A 23,064-nucleotide genomic window follows, 5' to 3' on the forward strand; every position below is an offset into this window, starting at 1 on the left:
CAAAGACGCTAGAGGCCGTAGGGCGAGCAGGCCGCAAAGACGCCAGAGGCCGAAGGGCGAGCAGGCCGCAAAGACGCCAGAGGCCGAAGGGCGAGCAGGCCGCAAAGACGCCAGAGGCCGGAGGGCGAGCAGGCCGCAAAGACGCCACAGGTCGGAGGGCGAGCAGGCCGCAAAGACGCCACAGGCTAGAGGGCGAGCAGGCCGCAAAGACGCCAGAGGCCGAAGGGCGAGCAGGCCGCAAAGACGCCAGAGGCCGAAGGGCGAGCAGGCCGCAAAGACGCCACAGGCCGGAGGGCGAGCAGGCCGCAAAGACGCCAGAGGCCGGAGGGCGAGCAGGCCGCAAAGACGCCAGAGGCCGGAGGGCGAGCAGGCCGCAAAGACACCACAGGCCGAAGGGCGAGCAGGCCGGAAAGACGCCAGAGGCCGAAGGGCGAGCAGGCCGCAAAGACGCCACAGGCCGGAGGGCGAGCAGGCCGCAAAGACACCACAGGCCGAAGGGCGAGCAGGCCGCAAAGACGCCACAGGCCGGAGGGCGAGCAGGCCGCAAAGACGCCACAGGCAGCAGGGTAGGCAGGATATCTCGATAAATGGTTTAACTGTCATAGTCCAGCTAAGTAATCATTAATGACACAGCACAGAAGGATTGTCAACCGTGACAATATCGGTGCTCATGGGCTAAAAGTGACGTGATTCCCTTTAAAGAACAGCTGCTTCGATTAACAGGATCCTCATCCTGGTAACAGAGAGTGAGGCAGGTAGGTCAATGCTTTGTTATTGCCGTCTGTCATAATGGCTTTTATGGCGAATACCCCAGGAGCCCGAAGGAAAAAAAACAAACTCTTCCTTCATCAAGACAATAGAGGGCACCGTGCCAAGGAATGCATGCATGGTGCTTCCCAGGCTGCCAACGAGGTGACTGACTGCCACATTTGCAGAATAAAAAAAAATTCACATACTGCATTAATCCTGAATACAAAATCACGTCAACAGTACAGAACATATTTCATATTGATATTTGCTGCTAAGCATTCAGTTTTATTTTCGTTGCCCTGATCTCTCAAAGGCATTAAAAATATATAAATCGAGTAACCAGATCAGCGATTGTCATTTTTCCGCTGTACGTGTGTCAGGGTCAGTAGCCCACCAAAAATCTGGCCCATTAGTAACAGAGAACATCAAACATATATTGGGTTGCAAACAGGAGGGCGACAGCAACAAACAGAGTGGGAGGGGAGTTGGAGAAGGCAGCTATGGAAAAGAAAATCGGGATTTTACTGGGAATTGGTGGCTGTCACAAGAAAAAAAAATAACGCAGAGAGCAGTAGGTGGGGAAGACCCTCCCTTTCTGGCACGGAGAAGCTGCACCCCTTCGGAAAACGGGAGGCATCAGAAAACCATCAAAGATATTGGATATGGACTCCAGAGACAGCAGCGTGACCCTTCCACCATATTCAAACTAGTCTTCCTAAAATCGTGGCAGAGCTTGCAGACTTCAGGTTAACAGATACGCCTAACTGTCATCTGCCCTGGACTGTGGGGGCATGCTGTATGGTAGGGGTGCGTAGTCACTCCTTAAGGTCACTGGGTCTGGGGGCACCCAGATAATCTATTATATTGGTCCAGTAGCCTGTTTGCTTTGGAAGCTCGGTCGCTCTCCAGTCAGTGGCTGACTTTACCATGAAGAGGGTGAGGAGACAGGAAAGGTCAAGGTTCATTCTGGGGTAATGAGTGAAACTACGTGCATGTACTCCCGGCCACAAGGACACGCATGCAAAAGATGCCCTGCAAGGATAACATTACATTCGCGGTCGTTTCACACAGTGCTGCAGAACTTCCTGAAACTCAGCAAGAATCAGTACCACCCAAAAATCGAACACAGCTGAAGGGTCAGACCTGGTTTAAGCATACAGATGGAAACAGCTGCCCATCAGACTGAATACTTTCTGCCACAGACAGCATACACACATTGCCTTTTCCATTCACTCCAAATGTTGATTTTCTGACATGACATTTGAATTCATCTTACCAGGTCAAATGCAAGTTACGGCTTTCCAACTGTAAATACGTGAACATTTTGCTGTTGTTACAGCTGTTTTATTTAGACAATCTTTTTCCAAGTGAGCATTGATCAGGCTCAGCACAGATATAAAATGTCGGCAAACAGTTAATAGCCATTTAAATGTGTTGGAACTCTTCACTGCTGCAGACCCCTGTTAATTAGCAGATACTACTTTCTCCCATCGTACTGGTTCGCCCGTTGATGAGCAGACACTAATCTACCAGCAGTTGATAGATTGCAGTGGATATCATATAAAATATAGGCAATCGAAGAGAAATTCAGCCAGAGAACATCAAGACACACAAACTGTAAAAGTGGCCAGGAACGCTTTTATAGACATAACTACGTACACAGAAAACCACACAAGGCTCCTGACTGGGATTCGCTCACAGACAGCGAATTCTCACCCCCGAAGCCATCATCGTCCTCGCTGCATTTTCACAGTAACCCCTCCCACCACGAATATTTATCAACTCCTCTGGAAAAAAAAATACAGAAGAATCCAAGATATGTGTGTTCATTATTCCCTTGAAGTGTAGGGAATTGTCTGTCCTCTTTCTGTGTTCTCGGGACCATTATTAATAGCCATGAGAAGTCCTGCCATGGAGTGGGAGAAGGTCTTGGCTCAGTGATCCCTGGCCTCTGATTTTAAGGCCAGACAAACAAACAAGCAGACATCACAGTCATGGAGCTACTGCTAAAAGAAATAAAACACTCGGACCTAAGAGCATTCCGCTCCAGCCTTCTCCAGAATGTTTACTCTACTAATTTACGCTAGAGCCTAACGCTAAACTCTCCTCCCACATTCTGGACCAGCATTCTCACTTTCCCTTCATCTACAGCCAGACCCCCCCCCAGTCTGACCCCACATCTGTTTGGCATCTTCACCATGTTCCCAACCAGCTTCACGTCACTCATGCATCCAGTGCAGGCCTGTGTGTCCTACCTCCATGCTCCCAGTGCACCATCCTCTAGTGAACAGTGTCCACTGCCTCAGCCCAGTTCCCATTATCATCCCCAGCTGTCTGAACCTGTCTGTTCACCTGAAACGGTCTGAACCAGCAGGGGTGACTGGGCAATGATCCTTAGTCATCATCTACTGCAAACCAAAACAAAATCATGCCAGCCCTTTATCAGAACTGGAGCAGCAGATGGGCAGGCAGTGTATAACACCTTGGTCCATCCTAAACCCTCTTGGTCCATCCTAAACCCTCTTGGTACCACCATCCACAGGCTCCAAAGCAGCTTTAACAACCGTCTTCTTGATCACAATCCCGACGCCTCCAGAGTGACTCAGAGGCTTAGCAAGCCATGTGAAGAGCAACAAACTCTGCTCTGGTGCTGCCTTTTCACAGCTCTCTCCCACTCTCTGTCATTCCCCCAGTGGCTGCCCAAACAGGCAGGGAGTTGTGAAAGCACAGGAGCTGCCTGAAGGGGGCGCCGATTCATACCTCCCTCTGAGGTCATGGGAGTTTTAGAGAAAAATGTTCTGAGGACAGAAGGAACATGGATTAGTTCAGAAAGAAGGGTCAAAGCAACTAGTAGAGATGGGACAAACCAATCAGATGTCTTGGTCCCGCCTCCTCTAGCCTCTTGGGCCCACCTAAACCAATCATTGTTCCTTCTGCCCTCAAAACATTTTTGTCTAAGTAAAACTCCGATGAGCTCCCTCTGACAGCCAGCCATTAGAATGGCAGAGGAGAACCGGTGCAATGAGTAAAGACTGTTTTATACTTCTGCATAGATGCTACAGTATCATTAGCTGCATGCCTCAGTGTTGCCCGATCTTATCCACAGGGACCCACAGACAGTCCATGTTTTTGCTACCTGCAGGGAGCTAGGAGGGAGCAAAAATGTGGACTGGTAGGGAGCTCGGAGGGTGCAAGAACATGGATGGACTGTGGCTGGCCGAGGACCGAATTGGGAAATACTTGCATACCCTATGCTGTAGCCTGCTGCCTGTAGTTTCACTTCTGGGGAGGCACGTGTCAGGTTATGGCGTAGGGTATGTGACTATACGATAGATTATACGCAGAAGTATAAAATCAGCCTTTAGAGACCAGAGGAGACCAAAAGGCTGAGTCACATAGCCCCGTGAGGAAGGCACACAACCAACACGCTTTCCTGAGTGCGAATATTGACATTCGGAAAAACTAGTGAAAATGACTGATGTACATTTTATACACATGGATGGTTAAGAGGCTTACTTTCATAGGCATACAAAAATTAGATCGTTAAGGGCATTGCATGGACTGCAACTGTACTCATACTTTGTTACTAGTACAAGGCAAAGTATTTCTATGGTTTAATACACTTCTGGAAAACAGCCATAAAAATAAAAGGTAAAGACTTCAACCGCACATTTAGCCTCATTGATGCATCTTTAATACAGTAGTGAGCATTTAAATTTTTTTAATTATACATAACTAAACAGCATGTTTTTTTCGTGTGTCGCTGAGCTAGATGCTGCCAAATGCGTCAACAAGCTTAAAATGGACATTTGGAAAGAAACAGGATTAGTGTCTGGCATTGTTAAAACAATAATTAAAGACCAGCTGAGAAGAATGGCATGTTCTCAACTGAGGAGCTTAGGAGTGAATAACCAACTGTGCGTGGCTGCTGGACTTTCTCACTGGAAGGTCACAGGTGATGAAGGCTGGAGCTGTATCTCCAACAGCATCACCATCAACACAGGATCTCCACAAGGGCGCAGTACTCAGTCCATTACTGTACGCACTCTACACCCATGACTGTAAGGCCACTCATAGCTCCAACACCATTGTTAAGTTTGTGGACCACACAGTGGTGCTGGGGCTCATCACCAACACTGATGAGTCGGCCTACATGGCGGAGGTGGAGAACCCAGCAGTGTGGTGTCACAACAACAGTCTCCAGCTGCTGGTGGACTTCAGTAAGGGGGCAGCAGAGAGCCAACACTCCACCTCACCATCAACGGATCCCCTGTGGAGAGGGTGAGGAGTTTTAAATATCTGGGTGTCCACATTTTTGAGGACCTGACGTGGGCTGTTCACATCCAAGTCCAGGCCAAAAGGACTAAGCAGCGCCTGTACCACCTGCGACAGCTGAGGAAGTTCAGGCTCTCTCCAATGATCCTACGGACTTTCTACTCAGGCGCTGTGGAGAGCATCCTGACTCAGAACATTAGTTCCTGGTTCGGGAATAGCTGTGTTCAGGATCACAAAGCCCTCCAGAGGGTGATCCGTGCAGCAGAACTTCCATCTCTTCAGGACATTTACATCAAGAGATGTAGGAGCAGGGCCTTCAGGATCATGAAGGACACATTCCACCCCAATAACAGCTTGTTTCAGTTTCTGAAATCAGGAGAGAGACTCGGGAACATCATGGCCAGGACTGAGAGGCTTAGGAGGAGTTTCTACCCCCAGGCCATAAGGCTTCTGAACCTGTACATGCCACTGCACCTCACACCCTGATGTACACTGTGCTCTTGTGCCCCTCACTATACCTGCACTGTTACACTGGTCATTTACTGTACGTCTGTGTTACCGTTCATTTTAAACATACTTTCTCTGCTTGCATTTTAGCGTTTTTTGCACTTTAACTTAAGCATAATTGGATTTTTAAACTTGCACAGTCTACAAAAGAGCGGTTCAGGATGCATTTCACTGCGTGTTATACTTTGTATAACTACGTATGTGACAAAGAATCTTGAATCTTGAATATGACCTGCACTACCTCTAACTACCAGCGGAGGGCAGACAAAGCACATTGAAAGATCATGCAGAAGCCTGTGAGAAACTACGGAGCTCGGACAGGGGGAGCTCAAGAGCAGCTCAAAATGAGATTGTCTTCCTATATAGGAGTTTCTCTAAGTGCATCGCTCATGAACAGTGACACAGCAACAACAGCAGCAGAATTTCAGAGCCCCAGGAGTAGGGAGCCGTGGCAGGGCCTGTTCCCTTAGGCCTTGGCCCCAAAGCGTAGACTGTAGCCTGGGGTCGAGTGGCTGCACACAGCGGTTTGTGTTACTACTAGGAAAGAGATGCTGGGTACAGTGACTCACTGAGGTGGGGGGGGGGGGGGGGGGTGGGGGTGGAGGGGGGGGAAGCTACCCATGTATGAAACGGGCCCGTCAGTCCTTCATACCCTAAAGTTTATTTTCAGACCCCAACTACCAAATCAATATATACACTAAAGCAGAAATCCTCTCTGTGCGAGTCTATATGGCCGTAACCACGTTTCCACAGCAAGTGGGATAATCTAAATAGATGGAGACCCGTGACCTTGGCGGACATCGACCCTCCGTCCCAGGGATTCCTTTCAGCTCCTCCCCCAGGTGAAATGCTGCACACAACAAACCATTATACTGGCAGTAAATGACCGGTGACTCACCCTGACTCCCTAAGCCGACACGCTGCCACATTTTGTACCTGCCTGTGATTCACTTTTCATCCCTTTGCCCAGGAGCATCACTAGAGATGAAAGGGGGGGGGGGGGGGGGCAAGCCTTCACTAGTGGGGGTCTGATTTTAGTGCAAATGAGTGAGCACACACCATTTAAATGGATTAATGTACATTTAATATATATTTATGTATTTGGGGGCTGCTAAAGAACATTTTACAACTGCTTTGCATATTTTCTGGACACAGGACAAAATTACTTCAACTTGGCCCCCATGTGCACACCCCTCCCACCTGGGCCCATTTCCCAGAAGACCCCGAGACAGTGGACCTTGGCACTCCGAAAACCGCCCTAGCGATGCCAGTGTCACTGAGAGGGTATCGTGGCACAAGCAAAAGTGGTTCCGTTCAAAACAACTCAACTAAGTCCCAAAGTTGAGTCTTATAGCGAATGTTTGACAAACGCAGCAGCATAGCGGCAGAAACCTACAACTTACAGGTGAACCTGAGAAAACAGAAGACAGAGTTTACATCTGAGGGGCAGATTATGAGTCCAGTTTGCATGATCTACTGCCACCGTGACAGATACTCCGGGTAGCTGGGGAGTTAAAATCAAAATAATCTTGGTTTTCAACAGACAAAAAGGACAGCGACCTTCTCCCTACGGAGCCGAGACGAGATTATGGGATTTTCTCAGAATCAGTCCTGTGTTCATGGAAACGGCCATCTTTTTCGTCGCTGGGCGACACGCCAGCGGGATAAAAGATGGGTTTTCAGCACATTGGGAGAGATTTCAGTCTCTCCAGCTGCCTTGTCTGCGCGCCCAGTGTGTTACAACTGGCCTTTTCCAGCCTGTCTCAACCGCTAGCAGAAAGATTGTTCCATCTGGTTAGGGTGGGGGGGGGGGTGGCAGTCGGGGGGTATAATTAAGCAGGAGTAGAAAACCAACAGGTTCAAAGCAACATATACACAAACATGAAACTGGCAGCCGGTGAGGTCCAGGCCACTTTGGTCAGACGCCCCTGCTGAGGACATCCCTGACAGAACCCACCCCCCCCCCCCCAAACTCAGAGACAGTGTCTCGTCCTCAGGTGAAGCAAGTTTAGCTGACCTGGATTCCTAGCTGGCAGCACGACGAAAAGGCATAAAACGCAACCATTTCCGCAGGGAGGGCCTCACGGAAACAAGGGCAACAGAGACTGGAAAACACACTCACCAGGAATCCTCTGCATAAACACACACACACACACACACACACACACACACACACGCGCCAACGACCAGAGGGTGATTCATACAGAAGTCACCACATTGAGGCTCACAAAACAAGTGTTAAAAAACATTGAACTACGATTTAAACCATAAACAGGGAGCCCCTAACCCATTCAAACTACGTCAAGGTATTTAACAGGGTGTATAACAACAGCCATGATATCCCAGGGTGCCATGGGAGGAAATGACGAACTCCAAACCCAAAAGGAACTGCAGTGTGGACATGAGTGAGGCGGCGATGTCTCTTTGGGTTTATGAGAGACTCTGGCAAAGAGGTCATCCAACAGGTCCTTCATTGGGACACTGACTGCACAAGGGTGCGCTGTTGTAGCGTTAGCCCCCTAAGTCAGGTCGTTAGTCAGACGCCCCAATGGAATTCGCAGCCCTTAATTCATGTTCCGGAGAACGAGGGCAGTGTGACTCCATCTCCAGGGAACTGTGGACTTGTCACATTCTCCCGTATATCGTCCCCGTTTGTCATACGCCAGCTGGCTAAACCGCAAGATGGCAAACAACTGGCTGAGGAGGAGTTTTCGAAACACAGACCAGCTGTGAAACTCCTTTATACCAGACTCTGGTTCCACGCTCCGTTCAGTTTTTAGGTCAAGTCTGAATTGCTTCAGTATCCACGCATCACACATACAGTCTGCATCGCAGTCTGCATCCTCTGTAGTCTGCCACACTCAAGAAAACTCTTCAGTAGTTGAGGTTCCTTAAAGAAGCCATTTAGTCATCTTTAAGCTTAAACTAGCTGTAACTGTAGGGCATGGACCCACCTTTCTTACTCTTAAGAGTGCACCGATAGGTGACACAGGGCGCCAACTTCTAAGGAGGTGCCAACTTGCCAATCAATTTCACTTAGCCTTACATGGGGGGCACCAGCGGTGATGCCTGCCTGGGGCGCCACATGGGCTAAGACTGCTACTGGGAGCGTCAATTTCCCACGTGCTCTAGTCCACTTTTCAATCCTATAGCTAACAAAAAAAAAACTAGCAGACTAGCTGCCTCTACCACTCTGCTACTGTTCTTCTGTTACAAGGATTAATGACATTGTTGGCTTTTCATTGTCGACCAGCCATTTTAACAAATGAACCCCAGCACGATAATTTCAAAACAAAAAAATAAAACACTCAGTTTGAAAGAGTGATGCTCTCCATTTTAAACTGTGAACAACAAGACCCTGCAATGTGCATTGGATTACAGAGAAACATATGTTTTCATTGCCGAGTTGGATAATCGCAAACTAGTATCAGACCCAACATGTTTCTGTATAGTGTGTCTACACCACAACATTTAAGCTCACTGGCATCGCACCATGTAGCACACGAAAACACAGGCAAAGCAGCAGACTATTCAGCAAGAGGCTATATTTTCATGATTAAAAAGAACAAAGGAATTAATCCGCGGGTGCCCACAATAGCAGAAATAAACACTCGAAGCGGCGCAGAGGCCTGTTTTGGAGGCCTATAATCCCCAGGCTGCCAGCTGGGGCACGGCAAACGGGTCCAAAGGGGAAGGGAGGAGCCGCGGTGGCAGCCAATTAGCCATAAGTCCAGACAGTCAGATGGAATCAAAGCACTTGGCTATGGCCACGTACTGAAGACTGGCGCCTTTACGGATGGATCCAGGGCACAAAGACAGGGGGACGGCTAAGGCACAACACTAAGCAGGCCCCTCACTTCCGTTACGCCTGGCCAACTGGCCTTATTTGCACTGCTCTGCAGACAACTCCCTTTCAGGACCAGCTGAAGCTCAATGATCATTTTGTCATCACTGCAAATAAAGATTCCAAAGAGGCTTCCAGATCCTTGCTTGCTCCACCACCAGTAACAGAATTGTGTCAGAAATCTTGGGGGGCTTCAAGCACAAATGTAACAAGTTTGCAATAAATGTACACCCTTGTGCAAATTAATTGAAACAAGTTGTCGCGTCTATATGCAAACAGACTGACTACAGTTAAGATGCTCATCACCATTACGTTGATTCACACTTATCACCTTGGGATCGGATTTAGGACCTGGTGGATTGATAAAAATCGTAAGGGAATAAACCAGGATGGGGTGCCAATCCACCGCAGGGCAACACACACCATTCATGCCTATGGGGAATTTGGAAACTCCAATTAACATCAAGTTTTTGGACTGTGGGAGGGAAACTAGAGAACCTGGAGGAAACCCCACAACATGGGGAGGCACCTGAATCCCAGATCAATCCCGATGAGCAGGCCTGCCAGTCTGTGGGCACAGTGCCTCCTCTGTTCATCCACTCAGCTCTAACCCCACCGAGCAGGCCTGCTAGTCTGTGGGCACAGTGCCTCCTCTGTCCATCCACTCAGCCCTAACCCCACCCAAGCAGGCCTGCCAGTCTGTGAGCACAGTGCCTCCTCTGTCCATCCACTCAGCCCTAACCCCACCCGAGCAGGCCTGCCAGTCTGTGGGCACAGTGCCTCCTCTGTCCATCCACTCAGCCCTAACCCCACCCAAGCAGGCCTGCCAGTCTGTGAGCACAGTGCCTCCTCTGTCCATCCACTCGGCGCACTCTCTGCCCTGGTGGCTGTTCAAATAAGCAGGTCCCAGGCCATTGCATGCATGCCCGTAAGACAACCTCTTTCAGGTCTCCAACCTGAGCTGTTATGGAGGATCCCCCAGATTGTTGTCAATTCCAACATTGCCCACCACATATCTACATCCTTTGGCATGAACGGAGTCTCTCCTGTACCCAGTATCCTTTTCTGCATAGCAATATTCTCTAAACGATCAAGAGGAATTCCTTCATTAGACTCCAAATGCAGCACTGTTGCCTGTAAACAGATGATCGTCCAATTCATGCAGACAGCCATTTTCAGTTCAATGAGTCCAATAAGAGTATCAGTGTTCCAGTGTCTGTCCCAGGAAGAGATCTGTTAAAATGAAAGGCTTTCCCTCACCTAATTTTGGTTGAACTAACCTAAGTGGAGGGCCTGTGCCCGGTTGGGCTATTTCGGGGGATAAATTAGAGAACAATTCAATGGAATAGAGCCTGCACTCAATTTATCAATGAAAAGCGATGTTCACCAAGAAAAGGAGCTTTAATGGATTCGGCGGTTTGCGAAACGCTTTCCAACATGCTGCATTGGCACTGCCAAAATTGTGAGGTAGTTTCTCAGAACAGGTCTCACCGGAGACTGAAAGATATTCAGCAGCACAATCGGCGCCTGTTTGAATTAATGACCATGCCGATTAGAGAGGCATAGTTTGCGCTTGACATCTCAGAGCCTTTATTTTCATACCAATGACTTCCCCTGATCTAACTGAGCATGAATGCACATAAGCCGGACCGCCTTTGATTTGCCAAATGAGCAGGAGTGACCTGAAATTAACCCACATCTGAATTGACGTTTATGTACATTGTGCCTCTTCTGGGAAGCAAGTCTTCAAGCGACTGATACTATGAGATTTGTCATTCAGCACCAAAGGTCTAGAAGACAATCGGCCGTAAGGAGAAAAGTGAGGATCCTTCCACTGAGCTCATTAAGAGGCGTCTACTGTTGGGGGGGTGTATACAGAAATAATAGGTCAGTGGGCTGAGGGGGCGGCGTTTTCTGGTCTTAAAGACAGAGGCTAAACCTTCTCCGTTGGGTTAGGTACCCTCCTCTACAAACAAATGGCAGATGACATTTGAACAGCATATTCCCTTGGACTCACTCAATTCATTTTTGTTGTTTTTGAGATGACACCACCAACGACCTAAAGTCAGGCTTCCTCAGCATATTTTACATACTCCGATCAAGACTCACACAGTCATCTTGCAATTCAATTAAGAACTTTCATTACATTTCCAAAAAAACTCACCAAGTCTACAGAAACTGGCCGACGGACTGAGAGTTTTGGAAATTCGCTCTTCAGTTCTGCGGGGTTGAATCTCTCATCTTTAGCTCCGCAAGAAGCAGCCCACTTTGCCAGAGTTATAAAGTAATTCACCATCAGAACCAGGAACTCGGTGAGAGTCTCATAAAGACTAAAAGGAGAGGTCATACAAGGAGAAGTGCATTTGGAAAAGCATCTTTGAAATGCTTGCGGGGGTGGGTTTGCGGCTATGAACTATGCTCTTTTACCTATATATTATGGTCAGGTACTTCTCAATGGGACCTCATGTAGCTCCAACATAGTTTGACTTTCCCTTTAAAAAATGAATTTTCTTCATTTTGTTATTATGCAAAGACCAGATATACTTTGAAACTCGACTGTAAACAGCCGTGGGCCATGTGGGCTGGACACCCGCGGCAGTTTCCAGCAGCATCCAGCTTAGGGAATAACGGCTACATGTCTGCTGAGTTCACCATCAGAATAACAGCATCGCGCAATTTTAACCTCTTATTCAGTTCATGAGATCAGTCTTTATGCAGATGATGCATTTTCTACAAAATACCAGTCAAATTGCTCAAAGAAAATGTAACCCACTGCATTTGAGCTAGAAACATCCGGCTGCTGATAAGGGGACTTTTTATTTATTTAGTAGATGCTTTTATCCAAGTGACATACATTTAAGAAACCAGAGTCAGCCAGTCCTGGGAGCGATATGGGGTTAAGGGCCTTGCTTAGGGATTTGAGCTGACAACCCACTGCTCACAGCCACAGTGCCAAACCCAATGTACCACACAGAGGACCCACCTCCTATTTTTATTTTAACGACTCGATGTTTATAGGTTGTAAAAACTAAAATTCTGAAGTCTGTATTCATGAGTTTTCAACATATTTGCATAATAATTTAAATAACATTGGTCTGTTATTCTGAGACACATTGTAACACGAGTCATTGCTGTGCCCAGACCATAACAACGTGTTTTTACGAGTTTGGTTACACCGCCCACTAGTGGGCGACGGGTGTGGAGAAGCCTCGATACTGCCAGGAGCCCGTGGTACGCGGTGAGGAGAGGGGGCTCCCGGCAGTGCTGGACCCAATAGGCTCCAAAGTACTTTTCCATGCATGCTAATGACCTATACTTGGTTTACAGATTTAGGCCAAGGTTTAAGAGCAGGGCGAAAAGGGAGAGCAGTATAGCAAGGCCACACAAGAATTAATAAAGTCGCCAGTGTAGCGACCAGTGTAATTTCTTCTGATTTATGTAACCGCAGTGCTGAATGGTGCTTCATGAAACTGAAACCACTGACATTACGGGCAAGGACTCAAACGATCACAATGCAACCCACATGATTGCTACGTTCAGAGGGCAATCAGGTGTTTAAAGCTACACGTCAACTTTTAAATGACCGGAACGGTTTCACCTCAGTACATCTGACCAGACATGGGTCTTCAGCCTCACGAACGAGGGGGAATTAAAATCATAGAGAAAAACGCTCATCTTTGGACAGTACAAGCAAAGTCCATTGTTTTAAAAAAGTATCATCCCAAAAAAAGTCAGTCATTTGTCTTGATTTAGGCTACAGACCACCGTACTGCTACCTGCCAAAGCCCCAGCGCTGAATATCTGGCACCAGGTTACAGAAGTTAACGGCAAAATACCAGCACTCTATGAAAACAGCTACAAGGTAGGGTTACAAGTTCAACCACCAGAATACTTTAAATGTTATGGATTTGGGAGATGGGGCTTGGGGGGGCTGGCAGTCTTAAATTCCTCTCTAGGGTCTGAGCCCCCTGTTTCTTCTCAGAGACAGTCATCTCTAAGTATGGTGGACATTCCCCATAGGACTTGGTTAAGAGCTCAGTGTGAGCTCACGGTGGGAGAGAGATCAGAACTAAAGCCCGCCGCTTTTGCTATAGGCTAGAGAAATAAAGCAGAGATCTAACCAAGGGAACTGATGACGCTGTTGCAGACTGACTTGGGGTTAAGAAGCTCACCTTGAAGGCCATCTCACAGAAAGACCACGAAGAGCGTCGGGGGACTGATTTTACGTTGATGTTAGCGTCACCGTTACATAACAAAACAAAAACAAAACAGAAGAGCTCGCTCTGACGACAGATACTATGCTCTCGGGATCCATATTTATAGCTTGTTTTCATTCGCACTGACATTCTTTCTCTGAAAGCAGACGACCACCCAGGACCCTGCAGAATACGCACGTGACGCAATGACAAAAGACAAGCAACGGAAAACGCTTTTTTGGTGAATCCAGTGCTATGCTCACAGAGCTGATGCTTTCTATTTAACGAGGGCTCAGCTGCGTGTGAAACAGACAAAAAAAGTTGGGGGGTGGAGGGACGGGGGGTGTGAGACATCATCCCCTGTTTAGATCTGCGTCAGAGGCCCTTTCTGTAGTTTGAAACTGGTGTGACACATTTTCGCCTTTGTGCAAATGAAGAAGAAACAAACAAACAAACAAACTAACATTTGGCAGCCATGACAACTACTTCAAAAGCAAAAGGCCACCGGCAAAGTTGTGCCAACATCAAGACAACCTTCAAACATTTAGAGCTTGGAAGACGGAGGGATTTTTATGGCCATCACATTCTCTGTTGCCATAGCCGCCCCCATTATCCTATAACTATATGAAATGATACGTTCATCTGTAATTATCGTGTAATGCATTACAAAATAGCAACACGCAGTCATGAATCAAGAAATATTCCATTATTTTGCTTCAGAAAGTTAGAATTTTTTGCAAAACACCGTAAACAGGCTGAGCCGAATGTTTCCTCCAATAAAATTGCATAAAATTTAGATCATATCTATAAAAATGGAAGTTGAAGCTCAAACTGAGGCAACATGAGACATGAATTTAAAATACAATAAATCTTTTAGCTGGTGATCTATAACAGACTAAGAAATTAGCAGCTGTTTAAAATGTTTGCAAAGAAATTCCGCATGAGAGTGTAATAATCGCAGAGCATTATTAATTTATCCTCTTCAAAAAAAAAATTTTTAATTCTAATCAAAAAGAAACGCATAGAGGCAAATAAAATGACAGTCAGCTGATCCACAATGACAGGAATTCTGATTAAGCTGATAAAAAGCTCTTCAGCTGCACCAAACAGTGGCCTCCACAGGCTTACAGAACGGAGCTGCTGGTTCTCCAGACATGGATCCCAAACACACGTGAATGCAAGATCTTATTTGAGATTCTGTTCTCTGACAGTAATGGGGTAATGTGACGGAATCTGGCAGATGATGTGGCCGGCCTGCTATACTGATCACTGTCTAGGGCGTCATGCAGATATAGGGATCAGTTCATTAGGATTCACAAGACCATTTAATTCAGGTGGAAGAGGGAGATTGTGCCTCAAGTTAATGAGGTGCATGTGGATTAATGGCAAAGGTTTCCTAGTTTAAATTGCTGATGGAAATTTTTACAGACATCACATTAAATTTCAAACACACTTTTATCTCCAGGAGAGAATGTAGTAGGAAGATGGCACCAGCAAGAATGTTTCAAATGATAAGCGGTATACGCAATATTTTAGAATTTCATTAGATTGGTATAATTATATTTACTGACTGACAGCTCAGGGGCTAGTGCACTGTACACCAGGATTTATACATTGTGAGCATTAGTTACAATCTTCCTTTCACATTAAAGCATTTCAAAAGCCAGAACAAGCCAAAGAAAGGTCATGTTGTTTTCCTAATAAATCCAGGAAGACGTGCTAAGCATGCTTCAGAGTGAGAGCTAACCCCGGGAGCTCGTCTCTTACTGTGCCAGATCGAGGCCCGAGTAGCGATAACTAGAAGCAGGCATACAACTCTGTTGGGGGGGGGGGGGGGTAGGGTTGGGTGGCGGAAGGGTCTGCTGTTCATGAACTTCAGCTGAGTCGGGAGAGTCATCTGTCAGCTCCGCGTGGAAAACTGACAGCCCCGCTCATTCAATCTAGAAGCAAAGCCAGCTGCCCCCCCCCCAATCCACACACAGCTATTTTTTTGTAATTGGGGGGGGGGGAGGTACATGCCAAAGTAGTGGCTTCTCATTTCAACAGGGCACCGAGGCCAGTGGGCCTGCATTCTTGCTCCACTCTCCTTCCCCAGGAAAGAATCTTGCTGACATGAATCATAAGCTTGAAAGTGGATCTAGCTGCTACCTCCTGCTCATCTGAGCTACAGCGGCTCCCCAAACCATATTGACAGCCTCGTCCTGAGAGCAGGACGACATCCAGCACCACGTGATGTAAAGGTGTACGCATCCCCAGCACTGAATCATCCCACCTCAAGCATGCAATAACATTGGCCGTTTGGGTATTATGCTGGAAAATTCTAACAGGCTGACGAACTCTATGGACAGACACTCGTTTCACTGAGAATTTAACTGGGCAGACATAATATGCAAAAAAAAAAAAAAAAAAAAAAAACAGCATTTTGAACATTCCCTGTGTTTTCCTGTCAGGAGAGAGGCTCTTTCTTTCCGGCTACTAACATATACTGAAATGGGTTGTTACGCAACACACATCCAGATGTAAACACACCAGGAACATCTGTAAGGGATGAAGCCATTAAGAAGATCCATGACAAGGATGAACCCTACTTGGTTGATCAGGAATGTGCTCACTCTCTCTCTCTCTCGCTCGCTCGCTCTTAGACTTCCTCCAAAAACGTGGAAAAGCCTTGATTTGTTTTGATCCCTACAGTCATATGGAAGCACTAAAAAGACACACTGCACGGGACACTTCAAAACAGCCATCAAGTGCTTGCACAATAGCACATTACCTATGGTGCAGACGACAGAAAGAATAAAATAATAACAATGACAATAACAACTACACTTTAATTCAGCTGGTACGCTAATCTAATTCAGGTTGTTTCCATGCACTACAAACAACAGCTACAAAACAAAATCCTGGAATCAGTTGTCAACACAACAGGATATCTGGGTTTGCGGTCTCATCCCGCCGAAACCTGTAAGTTACCAAACAAATGTCCACCTCCGGTGGTCTATCCTCTGTGGTCCTCTACACATCCAAAGGAAAAACCGCTGTGGCAAGATTTACACCAGGATTAAACTGAAGCCCATGTAAACATATTTCTGAAACAATTCTGCTTTACATGGGGAGTCAAGTTTAAAAACAAGCAAGCATATCAATCTTCAGAAACTCAAATTTCACGTTTTTGCTCCTGCCCAACTCCCTGCAAGGCAGCCCATGGTAGGGAGCTGAGAGGGAGCAAAAACATGGACTGTCTGCTGGCCCCAAAGACCAGATTAGGAAATGCTGGCTAAAATATTGTTCTGTACTAAAATATCTCCAAAGGACTGGAAGCCAGCTTCAAGTGCATAACTCGCATCCTCGGGGGTCTGGCAATGTGGTGACCATGACACACTCCCCGGGCATTTTGTACGTTACTTCCATCAGCTGGAACGACCATGTGTCGAAGCTGCTGCTCAGACCTACTTTGAGGCTTGCACAAGAGCAGACTTTCTGCAAAGCAACGGACAGGAGCCATCGTAAGAAGCTTAAGAACAAAAGCACCCCATACGGACACAGGACTCTCAGTCTCTCTGGCATAACAATCATAGGAAAGACAAACAATCAGAGATAGTCTGTGAAGTCATAGTGATTTTAGTCATATTTCCATCGCTCAACAAAACTCCAGGTCAGAGATTCTGTAGAGCTGCAGAGTTTTGTTTTACTAAAGTTGGAAGCACACAGAGGGAGGAGTACATGTTTAACAGCAGATCACTCCTAAATAAAAATGTGACACACCATTTACGCTATTAAATTATGTACAGTTAGGAATAAATCGGGGTCTTAAGACCCAGTCATTACTCAGATTTACCACAGAAGAAAAGTAGGTGCAGTTTAAAAAAAAATAAATAAATAAAAAAAAATCAAGCCAAGCTTTATTTACTTAAAACTAAAGTGCTGTTTTATTTATTTAATTTAGAACATCTTAAATTAAGTGGTCTGGAACTATGCATTTTCAGCAGACTGTGGTAACATCTGAATGATCCTAAAACAGTTGTATACTGAGTTCTGCTGACACGGCTGTTTTAGGAGATGCTTGGGGTAATATGGACACATACAGCGAGAACCCAAGGGCTTTAATATTATTCTGAATCCTGCCCCCCCCCCCACAACCATCATGGGGCTAACAAGAAAAAAAAAATCATCAAACATCAAAGACGGCTTTCTGAGGGACATTTTGGAGGAGGAGAGCTGGATGATGGTACGAGTCTGCAGCTTATGATGTGTAGAAACAAAGCTTTGGCCTGGAGAGACGTTGAAGACAGATTTGGTTTAGCATGGCAGCCTGAAGGTGCTGATGACCTTCCCAGATTGTGGGTTTCTCCCAAATGTAAGCTTCCTTGAAGGCTATCCCCGTTTCCGCTGCCGGTGTTATTTAAGCATCCCCAGAGGACTGACGGCCACGAGGGCCCCCAACATTAAAAGCCACCCCCCCAAGAGGAAACGGCATTGCAAAACTGCCCTTACTATCAGACATCCTCTACAGGCAAAGGAGCCAGAGATCGGCATTCCACAAGAAGAGAAGATACATACACCATCTGCTCGCAGCCTTGCCTGGGTTACTGACAGCAGGCCCTCCAGTAAACACCATCATTTAAACAGAAGCTGAAACACACATTTATTTTCAAAAATTTCGTTAGATTTTATCGTATGCTGTATTAGAATTTCCCCTTTGTTATGCGGTATAAGGTTTTAAATCACTATTTCTATGGCAGATGAAGGTACATTATATATTCATCCATCCATCCATTTTCCAAACCGCTTATCCTACTGGGTCGCAGGGGGTCCGGAGCCTACCCCGGAAGCAATGGGCACGAGGCAGGGAACAACCCAGGATGGGGGGCCAGCCCATCGCAGGGCACACTCACACACCATTCCATTAAATATTCAATTCAATAAATTTTTACAAGGCACTTTACATGAGTGTGTTGTGATGCATTACATCATCATTAAGAGAGAACAATACAGAAACAGGGAAAAGGAAGGAAAGAAATAAATAAAAGAAAGAGCCAGATGACAACAGAGGAGAGGAACCAAAAACCTCTGGGGGTCCAAGGTCACCTGGATGCCCAACCCCCCCCCCCCCGGCATGGTAACATTATTGAAAAATAAAGAGTGGGCTTGGTGTAAACTGTGGTCAAGGGCAAAGCCAAATTCCATGAATGAGTCATGCTGGCCTGTGTGGGACGACATTGAAGTCTGCATCCACGATGATACAGTGTGCAAGTCACATCCACGATGCTACCCCCCCATGGGACTCCCGTGGCTCAGCAACTGCATGCGAGTCTCACATCACCAAGCGCGATGCCAGGCATCAGGACTGTGGAACAGTGGAAACGCGTTTTGTGGAGTGAAGAATCACACTTCTCCATCTGGCAGTCTGATGGACGAGTCTGGGTTTGGCGGATGCCAGGAGAACATTACCTGCCTGACTGCATTGTGCCGATTGTAAAGTTGGCTGGTGGAGGAGGGGTAATGGTATGGGGTTGTTTTTCAGGGGCTGGGTTAGGCCCCTTAACGTCAGTGAAGGGAAGTCATAATGCTTCAGCATACCAAGACATTTCGGACAATCCTATGCAAACCCTTCTCAGAAGAGTGGCAGCTGTTATAGCTGCAAAGGGGGGGGGACCAACTCCATATTTCTTCCTGTGGGTTTAGAATAAAGTCCCAGTACTTTTATCCATATAGTGTACACCAGAGGTGCTGATTCAGGCATTGGCTCGCGACTCGACTCAAGTCACAAATTCGATGACTCCTGACTCGACTCGACAAAACAAATGCAAAGACTTGGACCCGACTTGGACCCTATGACTCGAGAAGAGTTGAGGTTATAGTCCCCCTCTGGATACCATAAAATTAAATTTGATCATTTCAGCATGCATTTACTGTATACTCTGCTGTCTGCATTTTCATTTGGCTAAATGCAAGGTCTCCTGAGATAGTTTGTTGGAAAGATGCATCACTCCCTGTATGTACAAGGACATAAAAACTGTGTGAGGACAACCGTGAGTGGACACTCTCTTTCCAATCTCTTACAATGTACCGTGGTGGGTTTTTGCTGCAGCAAATTTTAATCACTGCAGGAAAAAAATGACATAGGTATGGACTCAAGTTACATAATTCACGACTTGACTTGGATATGAGTCACAAATTTGATGACTTGTGCAAAAATGATGGAAAGCTTTGGACTCAACTTTGACTTGAGGGCAAATGACCTGCAACTTGACTCTGACTGCAGTGTTTTGACTTAAGACTTGACTCAGACCCGCCAAGGAATGACGCGTTCCCATCCCTGGTGTACACACACACCGGCTATAGATGAGGTTTTTCTGTCCATCTCACATTGTGCATAAAACTTCAACACCCATGATCACTGGCAAAATCCTTCAGAACATTCAGAGAGCAAAAGGTCGACGTCTCTGGGGGTAGGTGACACAGAGCCCGCCCCCCCAAAAAAAATCAGGCTTTGAAACCACTGTGGGTGGGGTTACCGCACACTGTCAATCACCGCTGGGTTTACGGCTCAGAAAATTCCCAGCCAGCGTGGAATTCAAAGGATCAGCAGTTAAGGTAGATGTGAGGGAATAAGGCACATTTACAAGCTCTCTACCGACTAAGCAAAGCCCAGAACACATGGGGCCAGGTGTGTGCTGGCAGGTATGTATATCTGATTCCTCGGCCTGGGCCTGTGCTGAAACGCTCCTCTGGTCCTTCACAGGTTGGACTGGTTAAATATAGTTAGCGTCCAGCATAGCAGTCTGATTTTCCAGGATAAGTACTCTGGCCCACTTATTCTAAATATATGGAATACTGCACATACCTTTTGAATCAAGTAACTTTTCAGAATATGGTATTATCATTACTCAAACATTTGTGTAGATTTTGTTTAATTTTGTTTGAAATTAGGTCAAGAGACTTTATTACATTTTTCAAACAAAGTGTTGAATGACGTAGCGAGCAAACGTTTTTAGAATATAAATAAGCTTTGCTGATATTTTCCCCATATATGATGCACTATTACATCTAAAATGCTGTCCAGACCAGTAAAGTATGACCATATATGAAGTCAGCTGTGTGCAAACATCTCCATGAAGAAGGATCAGCTTAAGGCTCTGAAGCTAGTGGTAGGAGTCCACACAAAAAAGCCCCAGTGGCCTAAGTAGGCCAAAAAACCAGGCACCCCCCTCACTCACTCACACACACACGTATGTGTGGTGATCATCCATTCATTTCTATGGGCTAAAGGCTAATCCCGGCACTTACAACTTAAACGCCTAACCAGCCCTTACATTAAGCAAAAGTAACCAAACAAGATACAACATTTTTGACACTCAGTTTTTTTATTGTAGTTATGGATGTTTATATAACCGAGTTCCCCCCAAAAAATGGTTCAGATAGTGTCAAAATAACAGGTTTTTAATCACATTGTGAGGACATTTGGTCCCTACAGTGTAATATATACGTGACCCAAGTGAGTGCCCACACACACACACACACACACACACACACACGCCCCACTTCCAGCCACCCAGATCCCTTTTAAAACCGTGCAAATTACTTCATTGAGACAATTACCCATTCCCTGGCAAATGGCTTCCAGGTCCGGGGCAGATGCTGATCAAAAGAGGAGATGCTTGGGTAAAGTTTCAAGATTAGAAGGGCTGGCAGGAAATGAAGCAGCGAGACTCGAGTTACCTTCCGAATGATTGTGGGGCTTTAATTAAAGGCCAACCAGAAACGGGGTGGGGGGGGGTGGTGTCACTGTGACAATGTTTTTCATCCGGGAATCAATTTTTTTCTTTCAAATATTTGCTATTAATACACCCAGTCACATATATTCTCATCAACAGTCTCTGCTGGCTTCATTAAGCACAGTGATGCTGTATCCTGCTTTTCCAAATTAATACGGCTTCACGCCTTGAGTTCTGCTAACAAACCTTCCCCTGGCTTGTGTTCTGTGAAAATAAAGCGATGGATGAATCTGAAGCCTGAGGACCGAATGCAGGCATGTTTCTGCAAAGACGTGAACCTTGGGTCACCGAACCAGAGATTTTGTAAACCTACGTGGCTCCATGCGGAAAGACTGACAGTACCGCATCTTCATTATCTTCCATTCTTCACCCAAGCACAGAAAAGCTATATTGGCAGGGAACTTCATCATCAGCTCCCTCAGCACAGAAGAATTTATAACTGGACCAAACCAAATAGGCCAAGAGAGCTTGAGGAAAAAACATAGAGGAGAAGTTACCACAGATTTACAACTGGTTAATCCTGATGTCTATATATAAATACAGCCTTTTCCAAATGCTTATCCAGTACATGGCGTTCTTGCTCTGCCATATCTGGTCTTTGTGTTCGAACTGAAAAGAAACCCCACAATGACACGGGAAGAACCCGCATATCGTTCAACCAATGTGTAAACGTAGTACGTAAAATATATCATCCAATCTAAATACTGTACATGAAGTATATCACCCAGTCAATGTGTAAATGTTAGTACTATATGCGGTAGTATGTTTAGTAAATGTAACACCATGGGGCTCATGGAAACCACATTTCATCTGAAATACATGCATATATAAAGACCTCCTGAATCTTGAGTGCCTGGAGCCGATTCCGGGAAACCAGGGCACGTGGCAGAAGACCCCGTCAGTAAAACTAAAGAGCTCTCAGGTTCTTTCACTCAGGAGTTTTTAGGTAAAGAAACTGCACAGGCAGCAGGTTTCACAAGAGAGACCCTGCGTTTCGTTTCTAATTATCGTCTTTACAAGTCGAGCACACAGATGTAGTTTCCATCCAGATGGCCTCACTGTGCACCAACGCAGGGGAGACCCGCTTGCAAATGAAAGCGCACATGACCAAACAGTGCTTTGAGCAAAACGACCAAAATAACCAAGACACAGGGAAAAGATTAGATCCAGTTGAAGTAAATACCGCAGTCTCGAGTTTGGAAAATTAAGAACAAAGGCGGCAATCAACCGCAAAATATTTTCTTGGCGAATGACATGACAGCTTCACAAAACATCAAGAGAGATTAATAAACAATTTACAGCCAAATGCATTAAACAATTGTACAATTAAAACTGCTCTTTATTCTCTTTATATATCTCTGACTGTTATAGACCCAATTCCTACAAAACCACCAGACTTTTTTTTCATATAAAAATGGAGGAATGTAAAAATTTTCCAAAACAAACACCTGTTTCTTGAGAGCTCTGGATAGGCTCCAGCGATCACTCGGACTTTCACAGAAGAGCATGAGGCTGGACGTCCAGCCCATCTTTACGGCCGTTTATGAATCACAAACCCTCTGCGGAGTGCAGAAGAGCTACACTGCAGCAGTTGTCTGTGTGAGAGTAACAGAATTGACATCTGCTGGATCCTGCCAGAAAGCAACACGAGTCCTTTCTCAGAACGGCTGAGTGACGCAAGACGTCACCGCTCGCGGTTTGGGGATGACGTGCGGGT

At 46.2% G+C, this 23,064-nt stretch overlaps 1 long non-coding RNA gene across 2 annotated transcripts in view; it reads right to left on the bottom strand.

The window, feature by feature from the left end:
• LOC125752003 (uncharacterized) overlaps nucleotides 1-23,064 on the bottom strand; it is a 65,558-nt gene that overhangs the window by 40,287 nt on the left and 2,207 nt on the right. The window contains exons 3-4 of one of the 2 annotated variants that reach the window (XR_007400829.1): nucleotides 21,661-21,814; nucleotides 21,301-21,551 (exon numbers count right to left, since the gene is read on the bottom strand). The exons of the other annotated variant lie outside the window; for it this stretch is intronic. This is a non-coding gene — a long non-coding RNA (uncharacterized LOC125752003). Of the gene's footprint in view, nucleotides 1-21,300; nucleotides 21,552-21,660; nucleotides 21,815-23,064 lie in introns of those variants that run through there. 2 annotated transcript variants of the gene reach the window in all.

Source organism: Brienomyrus brachyistius, chromosome 11 (assembly GCF_023856365.1).
Source record: "Brienomyrus brachyistius isolate T26 chromosome 11, BBRACH_0.4, whole genome shotgun sequence".
NCBI lineage: Eukaryota > Metazoa > Chordata > Actinopteri > Osteoglossiformes > Mormyridae > Brienomyrus > Brienomyrus brachyistius.